Consider the following 14,044-nt stretch of genomic DNA (forward strand, 5'->3'; position numbering starts at 1 on the left):
GGGGGTGTGGGTTTATTAAGGTTTAAAATAATTCTATTATTGTGATTCGGACGGAATTTTTCTAAAATAATGGTCTAGAGGGGGGATGTCGATTTATACGGGATGTGGTTTAGAGGAGTTTCATTACGGATGATATCTGAAATTTTGGCCACATTAAGGATTCTATCAAGCTTTTTAGAAATCTTTATTCGTTTATTTAGGATATGTTTGATAGAATAACATCAGAATAGATTGAGATAGAGATTATTGATGTCTTTTATTCTTCTCTATTTCTCATGTCGGAGGAGGAACGGTGTCTAAAATTTTACTTTGATCTTTGTATCGATCGACAAAATGAGTTTGTTTTGTGCAACGATTAGATATTTCAAGTCACTTTAAATGTAGAATCCCACTTACACACGAAACTTTTTGGGTCAAATGGGTCAAATTTTGGCCGAATTCTATAAAATCGAATTTCCGATTTTTATTAAACATCCACTGTTATTTCACATAGAGTAAATGCTGAGTTTTCGCCTCTGATTCTGTACAAAAATAAAAAGTTGTGTTTCAAGACAAGTGGTAACATGATTCGGATACACCGCCTAGTTTGAAAAGCAATGAATGATATTGAGGCACAGTCTTACTTTTATGCTCCAGATTGGGCTCAACAAATGTGGAAACACTGTTTTTTTTTTTATTTTAAATTTATGTTGTGGTTCCATTGTGACTAGTTTCATTGCTGTTCCATAAACATGTACTTTCTTGATTGAAACCATCAGGTGTTTCAAGGTGTGGCAACCCATCTTTAACTTGCACTTGAAATTATAACAACTTGGTTTTATTTCCATTGATTTTATAATCTGTTTAATAAGGTATGATATTTAAGATAAATACCTCAAGGCTTATTACATTTATGTCTTATTGACGTCTGATATTCAGTAATCTAACTACCTTCTTGTAAATATTTAATGGAAAAACAGGTAATATTTCACGCCAAGTCTACAATGCCGACGCAGAGAAATGGTTTCTCCTTACTAACATAAAACGTAAAGATATGTAATGTATTTCATCACAAAATGTGGCTTCGAGTTAAATTTTTTCCGTTACAGCCTTATCTTAAAATATCCAACTCCATCTTCACAATGACAACCTATTACTTATACCTTGACTGCTATAACCACTATTCTTACACCACGAAATGCAACGATTTGATTGGTTAGTATGCCAGCGAATACAGTCAATCAGAGCCTTCGACAGAAAGGTGGTAAACAATATGGCTTTCTGTTCACAAACTTTCTGTCGAGACCTGTTATTGGCTCATTCAATGAAATCGAAGTTTGTAATATCTTTACATTGTGAATATGATTCAACTCGACAAATAGATTTTTTAGTTTAGTTGAACGAACTTAATATGATACTGAAAACATTTTTTCTCAATGCGTAACTCAATAAATATATAAATAACATTATTACACAATGGGGGCAGCTCAGTTAACACCAAGAGTGGCACTAAGTGTTCCGAACGGTCGACTCTGCCATACTTCACTACTTATTTTAGTAGTGGTGTTCAAGCCCCATTGAGAATCCTTCCATCGACAATATCACTAAGGTTCAATTATTTATATAAAATAAAATAAAATATTACTGAACCAAACTTTCACTCGTTCCTGACAACATACTTTTAAATCAATTTCCAAGTTTTAGTCAGTAATTTGTCGGAAGGATAATTTAAATGGACTTACTTTACAGTCAATGGTGACTGAACAATTTCATAACATTCAGACTATATTTAATAATAGCTACTATTTGATTGTGGAAATGAATTGATTTTATAAGATTATAGTAAAATTTTGTCTATTTCCTGCCGGTATGACAAATAACTTAGTATTTTCTTCTCTTTTCACAAGACTAAGGTGTAATTATTTTGAATATATTGGGTCTACTTTACTATTAGATTTTCTTCGATTTTCGACGTTAATAAATTGAAGCTTAAAGTCGAAGATTCTCGTTGAATGGTACATTACCACATCCCCTCTCAATACATCAATATAGTCATACACACTCTACCTCCCATAATTTATATGGACAATATGGTAATTTCAACGAAGACCTGTAGGGTTTAAGGGTATTATTAAATTCATCTACTTAATGTCCATTTAGAGTATAGACGGTTCATCTACTCGGTGTTTAGGAAGTCACACAAGGATTTTATCTAATTTTCAGACAATTCAGTGATCGAGGATGAAGCCATATTTCATACTTTCGATTGATGCTTACGAGATTATATCGGCAAGGCTTTAAGAAATCTAAACCGTTCGTGTAGCTGAAGTCGTTAACACCCATCATTAATGAAACGAGAGTGTTGGTTTTTAGTCTTTGCCAATGAAGTATCGTACTAGTACTACGGTAAAGCGTTAGTAAGATACAAAGTATCGAATATCCCTGGACTGAACAGTTCTTTAAGTTTATAGAGACCGCCGAGCGTTGCTTAATATTACTCAATTTGACCGAAAAAAAATTGATAAAAATCAGCAGACGTACTACAATGTCCAAATAGAAATCCCAAAAAAGGAAGGAAAACCTTGAGAAACATGGTAAGGAAAAAAAACAAAAAATGTAGTAGAGCGAAAGGAAGAGAGACTTAAAGAGGAAGTAAGAAGCCCAGGAAAAAACAGTGTGAATACAGGTAAAGAAGGTATCGAGCCCAAGACAGAGTGAGAAAAGGGAACACTTGAAGTTAAGAAAGAGAGAAGCGCCGGGGTAGAGATATGAGGTAGGTGGTGATTGGAGTTATTCTAGTCGAAAGGTCTGTGGGGTATTCTTTTATATTGAGAGGTACTCAAGTGTACCTCAGTGCAGTGCTACAGTACTCTGAAGACTTATCATGGGATGCCATATTCTCCAGACAATTGCAAACAGTAACACATTTCCATTAAAAAAAAATATATTTAAATAATGTTCTTAAGTAGCCTCAGTGGTTATATAACATTACCATAAATAACCTCCCTTGAAGTAAAATGTAGGTAAAACGTTACTATTTAGGTTCAAATCAACTCCTTAACTTGAACACTGTATATATCTAAAATACGTGTCGTCAAAATAAGTTAAGAATACGTATCCTTAGTAGGCTACGCATTATTAGGTTTGTTTGTTTGGTACGCTTATAGTCCTATTTCGGAAAGGTTACATCCATCCATTTCCAGCAAGAGCTGTTCAGATGGGGATTGTTTATTCAAAATACGCTATGGCAGAATCAGACCAGTTTTAGATTCTCTGATGCCAAGAACAAAATAAGGAAAATAATCATTAACATTTGCTTTCGGACTGTTTATTACATTTCAGTGAGATATAGATCAATTTAAGTAGAAAGCTTTCTTTAACAATTGTCCCTTGAGTAAGGCTAAATCGTATTTCAAGTTAGAAGACGGAAGTCAGTCAACCACTGGGGGTCAAATACTGAAATTGTCTTCACCATTAGATGGAATATAACGATGTTTAATGGTGTTATTATTGTGTAGTTAATCTACATTCTTGATTTTCTAGAAATCTACCAATTTACTCTATACCAATTAACAATTGTTAAGACAATTATTCCATTATTATAATAGAGTGAGATAATATCATCTAGATTACCATTATGTTTCTGTTAAACATTTAAGTCAATGAAAAAATATATTTTTGATAATATTGTACGTAGTTATGGCTATTTCCAGTCGTGAAATTGTACCAATTACTCTAATCGAATTCAATTAAGGTTACATTTTGATAAATAATTTTTCTTCAAATAATATTGTGTCTATTTATACCAAATTGCTGATTGACGTATGAATAATTCAGGTAAATTTTGCATAATCGACGGAATAAGTGAAGCAAGCTGTGCTATCATTTTATAATATTAAATACATAAGATAGGATTCCACTGATTGATCATGAATGAATGTCTCCAAGCTAATCGATGTCGTATCGAATGCGATTAAGGCAGTTTTCTCTCTGGAAACCTTGGCCATACATAATTCAATGAGAATATATGTATCACTTAAAGTAACTATCGGCTGTATAAACTATGAAATATGTACCCGACAGCAGAGAAAATTCGTACGAAGAGTACAGTAACACCGTGCACGTTAATGATCATTACTCGTAAATCGAACAAGAGAAAACTAACTCCTCTGTCCTGGGACACGTTTGACATCTACAAAGAGCTTACCGTGCTGGAATTAGGGTCCATGTGAAGGTTTGCACATATACAGAATGAAGAATGGATGGATGAATGAAAAAAAAAATCTGAGCAGTGGGACCAATTACAGATCGATCCACTGATATATACAACGTCATGGTGGACCTTAGCTATACCTCTTGGTACTGTTCATAAATCGTTTGGTCCAAGTCTATGCAGGTGCCCAAGAAACTTGATTATTGGATCATTCTTCAGTCTGTATGCTTTGGCGTGACTCCATTTCCTCCAAATGACATTGATAGGACATATAAATGTTTTAATCAATATCAAAAGCAGTTTGAAAGAGTTTGGTTCAGAACATTTTCTATTGTTACTTAACACGAACAACTATCAACAATTCCCTTTGTTACTTCAATTTATGAATACAATATTACTGGCGGTTCATTTCTTATAAAACCTGCAATAATGTTTACAAAGAACAATTTTCCAGTTATCCAAGGTTTTATAAATACATTAGAAAAGAACTCTCTCGGGTCCCATTAAAAGATTACTTGAGAACTGGGGTGAATTCATATCGGCTCGCTAGATTTTCAGAACATTTAATGCAGCTAAGCTGATTCCACAAACCTAACGTCGTCATGTATAAACTATTATTTAATTGTTTATATCAAAATTAAAGTTTCGAGACCACGATCATAAACACTTCAAAGAACAGAAACACACTTAGTTCTCATAATCATTTCAGCAATAAGAGAGAACAGAAACATATATAGTTCTCAAAATCACCTTCAGTTGTACCAAACACTTTCAATAATCACGTGACATTCAGTTACTAAAAAATACATTCAGTAATCAAAGCACATTCAAGTTCTGAAAAACGTACTGTTACCAGAAACACTTTTTGTTATCAATAATGACAACTACATACAATGATAATTGCTATTCAGATAGATCCGTTTATGAGAACACCTATAGCAGATGGATACATTATCAGTGTTCAGACACAGCGATTTAAACTGGGGAACACTCATTGTGGGTTGAACACATCATCAGTGATCGGGAACACCATCAACGTTCCGAAACAGCGATTTAAACTAGGAAACACTCATTGTGGATGGAACACATCAGTGATCGGAAGCACCATCAGCGTTCAGAAACAGCGATTAAAACTGGGAAACACTCATTGTGGATGGAACACATCATCAGTGATCGGAAACACCATCAGCGTTCAGAAACAGCGATTAAAACTGGGAAACACTCATTGTGGATGGAACACATCATCAGTGATCTGAAACACCATCAGCGTTCAGAAACAGCGATTAAAACTGGGAAACACTCATTGTGGATGGAACACATCATCAGTGATCTGAAACACCATCAGCGTTCAGAAACAGCGATTAAAACTGGGAAACGCTCATTGTGGATGGAACACATCATCAGTGATCTGAAACACCATCAGCGTTCAGAAACAGCGATTAAAACTGGGAAACACTCATTGTGGATGAAACACATCATCAGTAACCAGAAACACCTCTTCAGCTTCCAGTAAGAGCGATTAAAACTGGGAAACATTAATGGTTGTTGGAACAAATCATCAGTGACCAGAAACACCTTCAGCGTTCAGAAACAGCGATTAAAACTGGGAAACACTCATTGTGGATGGAACACATCATCAGTGATCTGAAACACCATCAGCGTTCAGAAAGAGCGATTAAAACTGAGGAACACTCATTGTTGATGGAACACCTCATCAGTGATCTGAAACACCATCAGCGTTCAGAAACAGCGATTAAAACTGGGAAACACTCATTGTTGATGGAACACATCATCAGTGATCTGAAACACCATCAGCGTTCAGAAACAGCGATTAAAACTGGGAAACACTCATTGTTGATGGAACACATCATCAGTGATCTGAAACACCATCAGCGTTCAGAAACAGCGATTAAAACTGGGAAACACTCATTGTGGATGGAACACATCATCAGTGATCTGAAACACCATCAGCGTTCAGAAACAGCGATTAAAACTGGGAAACACTCATTGTGGATGGAACACATCATCAGTGACCTGAAACACCATCAGCGTTCAGAAAGAGCGATTAAAACTGGGAAACATTCATTGTGGATGGAACACATCATCAGTGACCAGAAACACCTTCAGCGTTCAGAAAGAGCGATTAAAACTGGGAAACATTAATGGTGGATGGAACACTTCATCAGTAACCAGAAACACCTTCTTCGCCAAGAAATAGCGATCAAAAGCACTTTTACTGATCAGTTACACCTTTGGCGACAGTCAGTAATCAAAACTTTCGATAAAGCCTTCAGCTATCAATGTGGTAAATAGGCTTTTGTGTCCTTCTTTCCAGTTTGTGGGCGGACTTATAGAATTGTTTATGGCTGCAAGAAGCACTTCGCGGAACCTTGTCTCTGACGCCAAGACTATTCCTGTCTATTACGAGGATATAGTCTTGGACGGTTCATTTAACTTCCTGTTAGGACAACTTCAAGTTTACCAAATGATATAACGACAACAATATAACTTGTTCACAACAGAAACAAAATTACTACCCCTACCAGTTTTGTCAGTTTATATTTGATATCTATAAGTTATGTTTATAAATTTTTCGAGCAAAGAATTAAAGTCTGATAATATTATCATGTTTCCCATGACCAAAACCTTTTGGATTTTCAACCAATCAGATTCAATAACCACTGTAGTCTCGGCCAATACAAAGATTTTAAGCAACCGCTCCAGGCCATCTTTCGTTGAAGCTGTGTGTAGACAAAGGGACTGGATGATAGTGGGCCCATGTTTGAATATTTGATCAAATTCATAAGTTACAGACTAGTTGTGCCTTTTGATCAAACAATTCACTGAATATAGTGTAAAGTACATTTGATACAGACAGTATTGTCGAGATTGATTTACAGCAAGAAAATTGGTATTAAACTAACCAGAAAAATGACCAAATTATTCTTCTTTTTAAAACAGTCTGAATGAATGAGGTGTACGGTTTAATTACAATATAATATTGTAATATGTCCGTGTGGTTTAGATAATGTACCATCAATGTAGTTAATTCTTTTAGGATATGTCTGATCAAGCAAATAATTGTAATTGCTGAAAATAGTACTGTTCTTTATTCAAAGTAATTTTAATCAAAGAAGCTTACATGATTGATATTTAATCAAAATAAATTAATGTTAAATTAAAGTCTGGTTCATCTTCCTGCAAAACATTCTCACATTGTTTGTCCATTGAAGCAACATTTCATGATTTATTGGGTTCTTCACCTTTATTAGATTGCTTTACCGTATGTTAAACTAATGTTATTTTAAAATGTTATTTTATGCATGTTCTTTACTGGTAACAAGTCAGTAAATGTGTGTTTATGGCTTTGAATCAGTGCAAAACACAAAGCCCAGAACATAAGTACTTAACCATTCCTTAAAGGCAAGCTTATAGACACTACCTTTATCTCTACCACACTACTTAATATATGACTTTTGTGAAAACAAGATTAGACAAACCTATAAAACGAGTCAAGAGTCTGTTAAAGCAATTTCTATTATGTTCAGGTGGTGAAAGAAATTTAACGAGAATTATATGTCTTATTATAAATGGTTTAATATCTGTTTACAACAATTTTACTTGGTTTTATGTTGAACGGAAGGTGGCATCTCAGCAAGTGTATCTCTTAAAGGAAGTCTGTCTGGTCGTGCTCAACAGTAAACCGTATCTCCACAATGTCGTTATTTCCGCTTGTTAATATGCTGTAAAGAGATTGGAAAGTGGTAATCAAGTCTTAATATGAGCATAAGAGACACATATTTTATACTAATGGCACCATTCGGCTTTTGGTTCGGCTTTCGGCTTTCGAGTTCTGTGGTTTCAGTAATATTTACGTCAGTATCGCAAACACTATTTGCAAGGGAAATCAGACTTTTGCTAATAAAAGCCGTTAATGTCCCTATTACACAAACATCGCAGTAAACTTTTTAAGGACATCATCCTAAAAATCATATATTAAAATAAGTTCTTATTTTTTATGGGGAATTATCATACCGGATACGAAATCTACAATAAAAAGAATCTTGATCTACATTGTCGTAGTACATTACCACTCAGACGGTTTGTGGATGGTTACCGGTAGTTTTTAAGTTAAGGAAGGAAAGAAGACCAGAATATAGTATTATTTATACCGAAACAGATTGATGCCATTTGACATGGATAGCGTGAAAGTATTAATACTGCCTACTCAAGAGAATGATCTGAAAATAAATGAAATAATGAGTACGTTAGACCAACCTGTATAAAAAGACAGACAAATACCAACCAGCTGGAGTCGAATGTATCAGATATTGCTTTCGCTTCTGTGGATCAATCTATGTTGTCTCGGCGTTTCAGACGTTATGATTGCTATGGATTATATTTTTCGCTGGTCGATATACAAAAAAAACTATTTTTTTAAATTTTGATACTGTTTACGTGAAGGATTTAGACCTTTAATGTGAATATTTATATATGTTTCCGAAAATGGAGGCTACTTGATCATAACATCCTTAACCAAATGATTTCGTGTTTCAAATTTTAGATTTGTTCCAATTGGCAAATTGTTTTCCTGTCTTAATTTGAAGACGTTGAACCCAGTCTTCAATGATTTAATTTATTGTAGATAAAAGTCTAATCAAATACCAGCGTTTAACAGTTTCTTATAATTCAATATCTATCAAATATCCTGAGTTAAATCTGAACTCTAATTAAACTGAGGACTTGGAACTAGCAACAGACATGTATTCATATGGATTAAATAGAATGTACCATCTTGCGTAGTTCAATATTTAGTCCTTACAAAAAGATGAAAAATGATTGAGAGTTGCTGATTTGATTGCTGGCACCCTGCACGTCTGTCTGATGAGAATATCTAACATAATTAATATGTTACGGGTGTAAATATAGTCTATTTTATATAATTGTATAACGAGGTCGAATTCGATTTTCTATTGATTGATATCTTGACAGAATTAGTTCCTGCAATCTTTGTAAGATGACCAATGGCCGACCAAATAAAAAAAAACATATTTACTTAACGTCCAACCACGTACGAGCAATCTTTGCGATCACTTGATTTCTTCCGTGTGGACCTCTTCTGCTCATCAGCCGCAGAGATTAAAAACTCTCGCGAACGCTGTCAATGTTGGTTGAAAAAAGGGTTCCTTGTTTGAAAAGGCAGAAGAACAAGTTGTAACACAGTGATTGCCACTGTTTTTTTTTCAATATGGGTTGGTTGTATCTGCTTTGTAAAAACAGTGAAGGTTGCTTTTCCATTTGCATTTGTAATTGTAGGCACTGTGCATCAGTATTCAAACTAAGTTAGCGCAACCTTGCCTCCTAACTGTCAATACTTGACATAAACAAGTATATTATGTACAAACTTCTGCTCTTCGAGACAATTTAGTTTTTCCTTTCAAAAACGATTAATTAGATCTCCTAGTTGAATGAATGAAGGAATACGAGTTTTGAGATATTTCTATTGTGTAATATTGTTTGTGGAAGAACTTTTTATTGACCAGAGATATTTTGTTTTAGGAAATCGAATTCCAGAGTCTCAGAGCTGACTTTCTGTGACTTTGCTAGACTTGTATCATATGTCAAAGGTATTTGATGGAAGCCAAATACTTTGTTTGATCCTTTCAAATTCCATCATATTTTATTTGTGCTTTCTTTCATCCAATAATTATTTCAAGCTAATATAAAGTTTAATCTAGTCTCTGATCATATTACTTATTGTACAAGTTCTTACGTTGCCTGTGGTTACCCAGTCGAATGAGACGATATACCCATGACTGGTTTCCAAAAATGCCCAGAAAGATCTTATAGAGTTACCAAGAAATCACTCATGAATAGACTTTAAGATTCAATCATCCATCTCAACCTATTCTTTGATCTTTCGACTTGTCATTAAATTTAGAACTTTAAAAATAGAATGAAATAACTAACGTCATATTTAGTGCTGGTCGTGAAGAAAATATGTGTCTTATAGCACTATCTGAAGCTAATATTTTTTTCTCTGTATATCTGCTTTGATTGGTATTTTAATATCAATGACGAGTCGAATTACTTAGTGATAAAGTTTCTGTCTATCAACCTATTTAACTCTAACACTGTTGTTTCCGTGTCTTGTATATTGCACCTAGACTGTAAACGTTATTCAAAACACAGACTCAGCGGACGTCCTGATTCCTCAAGGGATAAAAACTAAGAAGATAGTAATACATGAATACCCTATAATACTTAACGTAGAGGTGGTTAAATGTATTCGATTATCAAACACATCACATTGTCATTCAATTGAACGCCATAAAAAGGCTAGTAGGACGGATAGTCAAAAACTAGAGAAATGTGTCCCTTATCTTAAAAAAAAAGAACATCCAAATTTTCCATAGTGCTCCTTTAAATTTACATAGTTAGTCCAGGCGCTAGTGCAATATTTAGTTTTAGTGAACATACAAATGGCAACAACTAGCATTGAATTGTAACGGTTCCACTAAATGGTGATTAAAAGCAATTGCGAGGTGTTAACTGCCGTGTAAAAACATTTAGTGGATAATTTACGTGAAACATTATCTGTACTTCTAAACTCATATTACGTGCACATCTTCCAACAAATGTTTAAAGATAAAGTTCAAACCATGGTAATTTTATTCATTAAATAAAAACAAATGTGCGGATATTTGAAGCTTACGATTATCCCGTATCTGAATAACGTAAATGCACTTTTCCTCCGTATCGACATGCAGTTTCTTTTTCAAGTTTTCTCTACCTGGCGCAAAAATCACAATGTATGTCTTTTTAGAAGCTATATATTCGCCTCATACATTTTCTCACATATATTTGCCGTGTGTAGAATTTTTTCGTTTATTTTTTATGTCTAAATAATAGATGGATAATATATAGAACTGTTCTGTTGATTAAAACTGGTATGACCGAAAATAATGCCATTGCAAGTGGAAATAACTTTCGTGATGTCATAATTAATTGACTTCTACTCTAAGTTAAATGACTTATATCGAGCTGCAAAAACTGTCTCGACTTACCGACTATACTCTCCAACTTGGAACACCTTCAGGAGACACCATATAGCTACGTATTTTTAATCAATATGATATGATCGACAAGGACGAACATGTGAAATTCTGTAGTAATTAAATTAAACAAAAGGAGTGGATAACAACCGGACTGTAACAGAAACTGCCAGGTTCAGATATTTTATGGTAATTTGATAGCATGTAGCTCATTACTCCAAGAACTTTCCCTTACAGATTCACCAACATAGGGTAATATTTTATTATTCTCTCGATATTTGATTAAATTTGTAACGGTGTGTGGTTGTCAAGTTGTGTTGAGTACCAGGCCACCCAGTTCATCGTCTTTTCTTTACAACTAACTAAATTCAATTATGAAAATAAAACCATTATTGAAGGTGCTTAATTTGACAGTAGACAAGATAGTTGGCAGTTACTTCCCAAGTTCACATCTCTCTGACAAATATTTGACATTGATAATAACAGTTTCCGACAAATTTGTTTCATTTCCAGGTTCTATAACAACCAATTCTTTAAAAACTATGGTGAATGTTCTCCATAGTTCTGCTGAATGTTTATTTACAATTCATAAGGTTAATTTGAACTAGAAGCATGGCAGAACTATTTCTGTCGTGTTTAATCTGGTTCAAGGATGAAAGCATTTATAGCTATTTGATTGATATGGTAAACAAATTAATATAATTAACTGTATAGACTATGTGATAAAGGTTAATAAATGAATGAATAAAGTATTGGATTCTGCGTCTTTCGGACAAGAGAAAGCTTTGATGGCCAAGTTCTAATGTGGAACCCTTTGACGGCATCGCTTAAGACAATCTGAAAGTGAGTAACATAATGACACTTCTCCCTGGATCAATTGATTCTACTTCAGGATTAACATCTTTTGGCTTTTCTTCAGGCTTAGGTCGACCTAGTGAAAGCATCTAATCGGATCGGCCGACATTGAAGAAGCTGTTGAAGCACTCAAATCGAAAACTGACTAACTACAAGTATCTACTTTTACCTGGGTGGTCGCAAAGTCCGATTCAATTTTTATAGAGCGCAGAGCAAGATAACCTGGCGTCAACTTGAATTTTAAACCGTCAATGGTCCCAGGTCGACTAATTCCAGCGATTGATCATGCAGGTTCTACCAGTTGCCGACATTTGCGTGCAGTCAACAGAAATTTAGATTTCTCAGTCTCCAAGGTCGAATTGAGCCCAGGGGAGGTAACTTTATCGCTCAAAAATAATCTTAATACAGAACAATGATAAGTCCAAGAGAGATATGAGGAAGGAAGGGTCTACCTACAAAAAGTTGGGGTAATTTAATTTTCAATCGGTATCATTCTTGAAAGCAACACTTGTAATATTCAATTAAATTAACAATAGAATGATAAAGTGCACTGGGTCAATTTTTTTCGCATAAAGTTTCATATTGTAGTATAACAAAATAATATCGCTGTTAACGATGGTCCCAAATGCCAGTACTAATCAAAGTTTGGTAAATTATCATTCGCTAACGTGCTCAACTCAAAGACTGGACTGGCGTTTGTTTATGTTTATTTTCTCTGAGCTATACATTCATCAACGGTACAAAGTTTCATTGAACTGAAACCAATATAAGAACCAGGGGAGTTTCTATTGCTATGTCCTATCTCACCCTTACGTATTCATTTATTATTGGGCATAGGGACAGAATTATGGATTCTTAAAACGCCATTCATTAGAACCCGACCTATGCGATGGACTCATTGTAAACGTCTCGAAACTTCTCTAGCAATACTACAAAATGATCGTAAGATTTCAAGATACGTCGAAAATATTTCTTAGAATTGAACCTCTACTGTAAATCAATTATGAACAGAAATGTTTACATACCATAAGAAGTCTGGGAATAGAACAAGTTATCGGAAATTAGAAGTTTGAAAAGTCGACAAACATCATGATTTAAACGTTCTACATCATATTTTACTTTCTGCTCAAATCCTTGTCAAACAGTTAGTACACGTAGAATATCACAAACCGTACTGGAAGTTGTTGTATAATATAATATTAAGCTTCAAGTAACATGTTATTTTATTGCTCGCAGTTCGTGAACAAATAGTCGTTTAAAACATTAAAACTAAATGAAAAATATTGAAACCATAAATCATATCCACATAGAATGGCGAAATTTCTTAAATTTTGTGTTTTTATAGTTTAAACGTCATTGATCTATATGTAATTTATTTGATCCAATTATAAGAGGAAAATGGTTCCCCTGTCAACTTCATGCCTATATCCGATTCATTAGGATAGTCCATCGATTACTCATAAACAAGATATAATTAAACTTGGTCGAGATGATATTCCAAATATTGAGGTCAATTGATTCTGACAGGCGATAGAGCACAACATCTAAAACACAACATCTTGCACAAGTTAGATTGGTCCAAGTGAATTTCAGGTTAAAGGTTCTTATAGAAGAAGCATAAAGGTTTTTTCATCCAATCAATTCTCCGACCGATTTACGTATGATAGTAAGCAGTTTAATTGAGTCAGAAAATGATCGCATCATTCTAGGTCTTCTTACAGCCTGTACCGGTATCGTATTTTTTATTTTAGCTCCAATAATTCCGAGACAGAACTGCTTCAGAAAGGACCACCATACAAGAAATCAGCCAACATTTTGAAATCAGGTTTATACAATTATATTATGATAAAAACGAACGACAAACCGAAAAATCCAGATGTTTGGAATTATTTTAACATTTTCAAGGAGCATGAAAGAGATTGTTAATTTTTTTATTTATACG

Source organism: Lottia gigantea (assembly GCF_000327385.1).
Source record: "Lottia gigantea unplaced genomic scaffold LOTGIsca_122, whole genome shotgun sequence".
NCBI classification, from domain to species: Eukaryota; Metazoa; Mollusca; class Gastropoda; family Lottiidae; genus Lottia; species Lottia gigantea.